Below are 9,515 nucleotides of genomic sequence, written 5' to 3'. Positions count from 1 at the left end.
TTTCCATGGCTCGATGATATTGCAACTTGAAGTTTCTAGTGTTGCAAAATCTTTAACTACCTTAAATTTGGAGTTTTTGAAAGTAAAGGTGGATTGCAATACTAGTGATGACCTTGAGATCTTTCCGTCTTTGAAAACTATGTCCCTCGAGAGTGTGCAACTGACTTCCAAGACTTTGTCCCGTTTCATTTCCAGATGCCCTTCCATTGAGTATCTGTCACTATCTGCATGTTCTAATTTCAATGGCTCAGAGATGTTGCAACTTGAAGTTTCGAGTTCGAGTCTCAAAGCCTTGTATATTACTAATTGCAGTTGCCATGATGTTAATATATTCAAATGCAGAAACTTGAAGTATATCAACATCCGCACACATCGCCTGTGTTGTTTGCGATTGTGGAGTTGTGGAAATTCTGTAAAAGAGACCACAATAGATATTCCACAATGTCTAGAGCAGGCTGATATCCATCTTTTGGACGAAGAAGCTGCCTTCAAGGAGACAATGGATTTCAAAGCTTGCAAAAAATTATTCCTACATGTTGGTGATGCTGGGGTGGGTCTACCTCTATGCAATTGCATGCTTGATATATATACATAGATTTCATTTCATTTCATTTTGTATACTTTTTTATATATACACCAAGTTCATTAATCTACAATAAATCTACATATACATGTACTCATTTCACTTCTCTTTTTCAATTTTTGTGCACTGTGTAGGCTCTCATATTTCCAGAAAATTTCAGAAACACTTCTTCTCCACCAGTACCTTGTCTCCTTAATGTCCAGGTGCGTATTGAATCTCCGAAAGATGCGAGAGATTCCGACTTGAGGGACGCATTGAAATGGATGGCACGGTCTCCACTGATTGAAACAATACAGTACCAAAACGAAGACTAAGAGATTCTTCTCAATCCATGTTGCCTCATTCAGTGTTTACTTTGGTTAATGGGTGATTACATTTGGTTTTTGGACAATGGGTGATTACAATTTGTGAACACTGATTACAAGTATACTCTGATTATGTTCACCTAATAGTTGTTTGAACTTTGAGTAGTTTTGTTTTGTTTTGGCTTTAACTAAGTAGTAGTTATGACAATAGCCTCCCTTTCATCATGATGCTGGAATACGTCTGATTTCCATTAATTTGGAGATAGCCCATTTTGGTCGTAGTAGGTAATGCCCATTTTTTATTTATTTTAAATTTCTACTTCCACTGTTGAAATGATCAAAACCTTTGTCATGCACTGTGTGGTTTCTCAGTGTTCCGAATCTCAATAAATTTAGAGATCCTTTTTTTTTTTGATGAATTATGCTTGCTATAATAGATGGGGCCCTTCTAATGAGGACCAGTAAGATGAGGACTAGTTAAGGACTTTATAATCAACGGTTTGGGAGACCCACTTTTCGATTAAATTACTGCAATCAACTATTAGATGTTTATGTATGTATGAGTAGATCACTTCTGAAAATTTTCTTCCAAATTGCTAATTGTTAAGGTATCGAACTAGATTAAATAAATAGACGAACCAAATTTGTCAAACATGAACCGTTCATGTCCATAAATGACAAATCACGATTGTGAATGTCTTAACGATTTTCAATTTGGTTGAAAAATTACATAACTGATCTACAAATAAATATCTAAACATCTAACGGTTGATTTGCGAAAATGTGATCGAAAAGTGGGTCTAAAAAAAAAATCCTAAACTAGTCATCATTGTAGTAGTCCTCATTAGAATGGCTCCCTAATAGACGGAGCTTGTTGTCGGATAAAAACCATATTATAGCCGGCTTTTCCTCAGTTTTCAACATCAAATTTAATTTAAATACCTTATTCAAGAGTGTGAGAAAGGTCAACATCAAACAAACCTTGACGCAGTATGTTTGCTTAGAGTTCAGAGTCTTGTAAGTTTTTAGGTCCCTCTTTAATTTGATGAAAATATTTACTATAAAAGGCTGAACTTGTCATTGGATTTCTGTCAATTTTCACCGTATAATTTAGTACCAACACCTAATTTAGGAGTGCGAGAGGATAAATTAAAGAGAGTTTCTATTGGGACATCCAAATCTGCGCTTACTTGACCTCACTCTATTATGAATTATTAAATGACATATATAACCTACTATAAAATGACTATAAAGGACAATAATTATACCAAAAAAATATTATACTTATTTTATGTAGACTTTCCAATTCAATAATATTAGATTGTATTCCTTATTATTTTCCTTATCTATTTTCATTTTCCAATTTCACTACATATTCATTAAAGCATTCATATATATTTAATAAGAATTAAAAATATAATTAAGATCATGTGACTTAAAAACGTATGATATATAATTATATATGTTGAACGCATATTGGTGAGGGAAAAAAAATTAAATCCTCTTATGATTTATGACCTAAATCTAAGTCAATCCATTATATTTATCATGTGGTACAAAAAATACAGAAAAAAATAAACATTAAAAAACGAATGATTTTTTTTTTTGCACAGCTAAAATAGAAAAAAAAAAACATAATAGTTCATGGCATTTTCTTATTGATTAGACATTAATTTTTGAAACTCAAGTTTGATTAAGAAATGTATATTTAGTTAAGATTTATAGAGTGATTAAATCATTGAAATGACTAAATTTTTTAATTTTAAAGATAATAATTTGTTTGCAAATTATATGAGTGAGGTTATTTGAGGAAGTTTAGTGAGGTTTAGTGAGTAAATTTAGTATTTGAAAATTTGATAAGAGGTGTAAAAAACATAGAGGTCAAGTGAGTAAATTTGGAGGTTCCAATTAATAGAAAAACTCTAAATTAAAACTCGGAAATGGAGCTCATCTAATAAAATTAACAAGAAATAATAAAAAATTAAAAACTCTCTGCTAGGGTTTGAGGGAGCGCCGGCCATGGCTAGGCGTCTCTGTACCTGCCTCCATCTCCGATGGAGAAAAATTCTGGCCCATCCCTTGGTGTCGCAGTTTTCGGGTACGGTCCAGGCCGTCCTTCCCCTTTTTTCTTTTTTCTCCTTGAAGGTGAGATCGGGGGCTTTCCCTTCGTCTCAATTTGTTTCACAACAGGGCTTGAGGCTGAGTTCCATTCGGCGGCCAACTGAACTGGTGGTTGCTGGTGGTTGGAGGATCTGGGACCCAGGACTTTTCACGGTTTCAATTGAGCCGGATTTGGATCGGGTTTGGTTGGAGTCCTTTCTCCAGGGATGGCGACGAAGGCACGTTCACTTGGTCCGACATGTGGAGAAGATGCAAGGCTACCGGAGTTGTGGGGAAGATAAAGGGCAGCCAGCGGCTTACTCTTCCGGGGGCTATGTGTCTCCCTAAGCTGTTGATGCAGGCGACATCTCTCTGTCTGGGTTGGCTATTACTATGGAAGTCAGGGTCGTTGGTTTGGCTAGATCGACTGGTTCACACTTGTCATCTGGTGGCGTTGGAGTAGGGAGTTGTCTGGTTCCTTGGGGCAGGTTGACCGGAGGCATGGTGGCAGGTGGGTGCGGCGATGGCGGCACGACCAAAGTCACTAATGCGTTGGCTACAATGGCAAACCCTAATTGGGATTGGGCTTGGCTCTACTTTTCTGACTTGGGCTTGGGCCCTAATGAGTTGTCTAAGGCTGCAGAATGTGGGCTTCTTCTATTCTGGATTCGCATTTGGGATCCCGGTGGATTTATTATAAAGATTTGGGATCCAGGACGACAACCTCGAATTATTATTTCATTTTGTTAGGTCGCAAATTTCATAATCTCTTAGGGTTTTTTTATCTTGCTTCGGAGATTACTGATTTTTGTTTGGAATTAAAGTGCGTGAACTGTCTAAAAGGTGGGTGTACTGGGGGTATAGTGGGTTCCTGTTCTTGTTTTAGAATAGGAGTCTCAGGGTACTCTGAGAAACGATTCTTTCTGTCGACCCCTTAGGGGTGTTTCGTTTTTGTACTGCTTGCTGAATCTATATAATGGGCTGACCTCCTTTCGTCAAAAAAAAAAAACAAGAAATAATAAAAGAAATTAATGTAACACTTTCCCAATCGTCAGCAGAATGTATGCCCCCTTTTTATTTATTTTTAATTTTTATTTCCCGTATGAAATTGTCTATGAAAGTCACACTATTGCGTGGCGATATGATATTCCAATCAATCCAGGAGCCAGGAGGCCCTCCCTTCGAGTCCTTCAACCTCCCCACAGTTCGCCTAGGACAGCAGCGTTAAGTATCCCTTTAGTTGTAATATCAAATGCAGTAACCTCTCCTCCTGCATTCTTTATCCATCCAGCAAGCTCATTGCGAGGGTTGTCCTGGTTGTACTCGGGTTTCCCATCACTTCCCTTAGCAAGGGGCTTCCAAAACTCTCCTACAGAGAAATTAGGCTTTGTGTTCGCCACATACAACTTGGTGAACTCTGGAGCATATCCCAGAACAAAATCAAATCGCCATCCGCTGAACAATTTCGGTCTTCAACCAATTCATCCAATCCGAGAGCTCATTCTGGACCCTTGTGTTTTTGTGATCAATGTCAGGTACACCACCCCAGCTATTTCCAGTATCAGGGTTCCCCTTGCCATCAGAAAACTCTGTGTCGTCGCTGCAAATAAGAGACGGGCCCCAATCAAGGCGATCATCGGGTGTTCCACCTTCAAAAATGCACAATATTCCTCTCTCATCTTGCTTCTCTGCACTTCTGTGGTTTATAACAATATCTGCTATGCTCTGTATCCCATTGTCATGGTAGGTTTTTACCAGTGCCTTTAATTCATCTTGGCTTCCATATTTTGATGTGAGATCATAGAGCCTACCAGGCAGGTATCCTTCAAAAACAGTTGAGTTCAGCTAATTGTATCAATATATACCAAAAACACTAAGGAGATATTTACAAGTCCACTTAAAGGAAAAATACCAAACCGGTTTGGTTAACGATTCGAATGCAAAACCTGAAAAAACTGTTTTCCGATTGCAATGTTAGTCACTGACTCACTGCTATGAATTTCATAAGTTAAACTTTTTTGTTACTTTGACACAAAGATTCTAACAACTGCTAAATGAAATAGGGTGTTAAGACACATGCATGGACTAAATTAAAATGGTGAATTCAAAATACAGGTTTCAAATATGCAATTGTCCCTACTGATTGATGTATATACTAATTACCAATTTTAAAGAAACATCATATAAACTATATATGGTGGAATAATGCTAGGTGAACCACATTTTTGGTATATCACCTGCATCTCACCTAATGTGGCTGCTCATCCAGGGATTCCATCAATAGTAAGTCTTTTTCATCTTCTCACAAATTAAAGTGACATCATCATAAAATCAGCAATTGAGAAGGGAGGATGTTACAACATCTTGAACGCGGTGGTTCACAGAAAGGTAACAAATCAAGTACAAAAGAGTTTTGGGAAAGTAACAAAATATACATACCTTCATCTGAAGTAGCATGTGAAGGTGGTGGAAGCCAAACATGTGTAATTCCTGAAGAAGCTAGTTCAGCTGCAGACTGCTTCAAGATGTTGTACCATCCTCCCTTCTTTGCTGATTCCCAATTGAACCCCTGAGATCACCAACCAAAAAATAAAATAAAAAGGTTAACAGAGAGAGAGAGAGATGTGCTTCTTTGATCAGTACCTGAAATAGGATTTGGGAAGCAGTGAAGTTGGGTATGAAAATAATAGAGAGTAGGAAACAGAGGAGGGAAACTTCTAGTGAATTCATGTCTCTCCTGCTTTGGTATGAAGCAAACCTCTCGTGTTGAGCTTATTCCATATAGGATTCCGTTTTTGTCACTGTCTGGCAACTAATCAACATCAGAGATTCGAGGAGTAATGGAAAATCAGCTTCCAATTACGTCAATCATGCAGGCATGCCTCTAATTTCCTAGGATAAGTTTTTCATCCTAACCATTACGCTCATTTTTCCAAGTCAAGTTTTGGTGCAAGTCTTCGTGTTTGGTGAGAGTCTTCGTCTTTTGGTTAACTGGAAAAAAATGGAACATGTTACAGTAAACGCTACGAAAAACTTGACACTGTTTTCATCTACCAAAAGAGACAAGTACATATAACTCTTCTTTTACCTTAACCTTTTGAACTTCAACTTCAACTTCAACTTCAACTTGTAATATATCTGTTGCAACTGGCAAACTTCTCTGTATGTGCATCTGAATATGATATGTGAAAGAAATATGCTCTAGCTGTCACGTTTGTTGTCGTCAATGTGGCATCTGATGACAACTTGTGTACCTTTCATGTACGTTGGGCTTGCGCGCTTAGTCCTCGGTCGACATAATTTTCTGTTGTTTGGGGAAGACCCTGACTTGTTCAACTTGTAATATATATGGTGCAACTGGCAAACTTCTCTGTATGTGCATCTGAATATGATTGAAAGAAATATGCTCTAGCTGTCACGTTTGTTGTCGTCAATGTGGCATCTGACATGGCAACATTTCAGTAATACTGTCAAGTATTGTGATGCAACTCATTTTGTTATGTATTTTTGTGGTTGTACCGAGTTATACCAAACTCCAAACTTTGCATAAGTATTCTGTTTTAAAGATACCATAGGAGCATGAGGAAAATTCAGTTAACAAGTTGTGTTGGGGGTTAAGGTGGTATTAATTGTCAATTGTGTGGCGATAGCGATATGGATATCACTTGGCTACTGGCCTACTGCATTTCAGATTGGAGATAACATAGGACCATTTTAGGACTAATTATGTTGCCCATATTTTCTTGCAGGCATAACATAAGACCCATTAGGGGAGGAGTTAGATAATTGCCTGATGAGCTTTAAATTAAAGATTGATTTGACTGAGGCAGTTATGAATTCACGATGATGTAGTTTTAATTATTGTTGCATTCGATCTGCACTTCTTCATAGATCTATCATTAGTTGATATTATCACTTTTAAGTTCAATATTAACATTAGCATCTTTTTAATTGTTTTAGTATCAACTTCACTATTATCCAGATTACCTGCGTCATTGCAAGTTTGCAACCCTTCTGATATATGCTTCAAGAAGACGCGAATAACATTTAATGAATTTTAACAAGTTGGATAAGACCCAAAATTACCTGGAAAGCTTTATTACTTGCTTTCCAGAGCTGTACTTGCTGGTTTTGGCTTTGGAAGTTTTGCTCTGTTTAGTAATGTGATTTCTTGTATTCTTTATGTTGCTCTGTTTTTTTTATATATCTTGCATGTCTGAGAAGAAAGGGGAAGTTCTTTCGATTCAATACCATGTCAAGACCTGTAGACGCCTTTCCCATTAATTGATCCACGGTCCACTGTTTTACAGTTTTAGAATTCAACTTACAAAATGTGTTAGTATAAGAATTGTATGTTGGCGTTCCCCTTATACAAAACTTATCCACCTGTCGGAGATGTGCTGCGACTCAACATGCCTTCAGCTTTGCTGTCACCCTCTTGCTGCCCCTTGCTTGCTTTCGGCTGCATCATTGCATGACTGCCTCACTTTTTGCTTTCGGCCCCATGCCTAAGAGTGTTCTAGCTAAAAGTGTGTGAGTGATTTGATCTAAGCATTTGGATCAGTAACACATGACAAGGACCCACTGACTCATACGAAATTTGGGTTGCGCTGTGATCTTCTGGTGATTTGTTAGTATTAACATATTGGCAAGGAGAGGCAATATCCCATTGAGATGGATCCGGGTGAGGAAGAAAATCTTGGAGAGGTAATTAATATCTCTTTGAGATGGATCCGGGTGAGGAAGAAAATCTTGGAGAGGTAATTAATATCCCCTTGAGATGGATCCGAGTGAAGAAGAAAGGTGAAAGCAACCATATCTTTTCCTTGCTGCCCACTTAATTCAATCATGGAGACCTTGCTGTCGTAAATGAAAAGGGAAGGACATGGCAGCTAGGTTCTCCATCTTTCTATCATGGAAATCTTGCTGTTAAAGAAAAGGTTTCGATCTAGCCTTGTTGTTAATCTTAATATCCACTCAGTGCAATCATGAAGACCTTGCTGTCAAAGATAGAAGTAGGGAGCAAGTGCATCTGGACCTCGTGGTCTTACTCCAACCAAGCTGAAGAAACTTGGTTATTGTTCCTCCTATATATATAAGAGTTCTGTGGTTTTTGAGGGTGTGTGTCTGAGTTCAAAGTTCAAGAGATTAAGTTAGTCATGAGCATATTTCATTCTTGATATTCTCTTGTATTAAACACCGATGAGTTCAGTTGAGAAAATCAACTATGTTTGAGTTTTCAAGACCGATGTTTTCAAGACAAGTGGAGCACATTTAGAAGCTGTAGACAAATTACTGAGAGGTAGTTCAACTGGCTAAAAGAGTTTAGCTAGAGATAACCGAGTCCAGAGTTATCCGAGAGGTTGTAAGTGTACCTTGTATTTTGTTTACTATTTTATAGTGTGTGCTTAAGCACTTGGCCCGAGGCCCGCAGTTGTTTACCTCACTTTTGAGGGTTTTACTGCGTAAACATTTTCCTGTGTTCTTTACTTTAATTTCTGTTATTTATTCTTATGCTTGCATATGGTAAATGCTTTATACTGTTGGTTAGGGATAGATAGGTTTTTCCAATCCCTCAACAACGTCCAGGAAAATTGATTGCAAATAATTGTTAATTGCCTATTCACCCCCCCTCTAGGCCATTCTAGTACTTTCATTTGGCATCAGAGCAGGTCACTAGTTCTCCTAGTGAGATCCGTAGGGTGTCTAGAATGGATAGAGATAGAGAACGTTCTGGTTCTATAAACTGTCCACCTTTTTTTGATGGGAATGATTATTCTCAGTGGAAAATTATGATGCAAGCCTTCTTACATTCACAGGATGAACATATCTGGAATATTGTTGAACTTGGGTGGGAGGTTCCCACAAAGGAAACTAAGTCTAAAGAGAGTGAGAGTTCTGCTTCCGTAAAAGAACCTAAGTCTAGGCAAGATTGGTCTATAGCTGAAGTGCGTGACTTTAACAATGATGTTAAAGCACGGCACAGCTTGTATACTGCTCTTTCTATGAAAGAAAAGAAGCGTATTGGAACTTGTAAGACTGCGAAGAAGGCATGGGATCTTCTTCAAATGACTTATGAAGGAAACAAGAAAGTTAGGACTCAGAAACTTCAGAAATTAATTTCTGAGTTTGAGACAATGACTATGGGAGATGATGAGTCCATTGATGATTTTCATTCTAGGCTTATAAATGTGACGAATGAGTGTGATAGTCTTGGTGATCCTATTGCTGAGAATAGGATTGTAAAGAAATTCCTTAGGTCCTTACCTTTGAGTTTTCAAAATAAACAAACTGCCATTGAAGAAGTTCAGGATTTAGATACCTATACCTTAGATGAACTTCTTGGGAATCTTCAAACTTTTGAAATGAAAATCAGGCCAGATAAGAAAGTAAAAACCATTGCCTTGAATGCTGTTAGGAAAGTGGATGAAAAGCCAAAAGAGTTAGTAAAGGAAAAGGATAGTGACTCCGATTTTACTGCTGAAGACTTTGCTCTCTTAACCAAACATTACAAAAAGTTTTTAAGA

General features: G+C 37.7%; 1 pseudogene; it reads right to left on the bottom strand.

The window, feature by feature from the left end:
- Nucleotides 1-4,047: 4,047 nt before the first annotated feature.
- Nucleotides 4,048-5,815, bottom strand: LOC133739920 (alpha-amylase-like; annotated as a pseudogene).
- Between the last annotated feature and the right edge of the window lie 3,700 nt (nt 5,816-9,515).

The sequence above is a fragment of the Rosa rugosa genome, chromosome 3 (assembly GCF_958449725.1).
Source record: "Rosa rugosa chromosome 3, drRosRugo1.1, whole genome shotgun sequence".
Lineage (NCBI taxonomy): Eukaryota > Viridiplantae > Streptophyta > Magnoliopsida > Rosales > Rosaceae > Rosa > Rosa rugosa.
The sequence above is the reverse complement of the archived record's forward strand: the minus strand, read 5'-3'. Positions and strand labels throughout refer to the sequence as shown.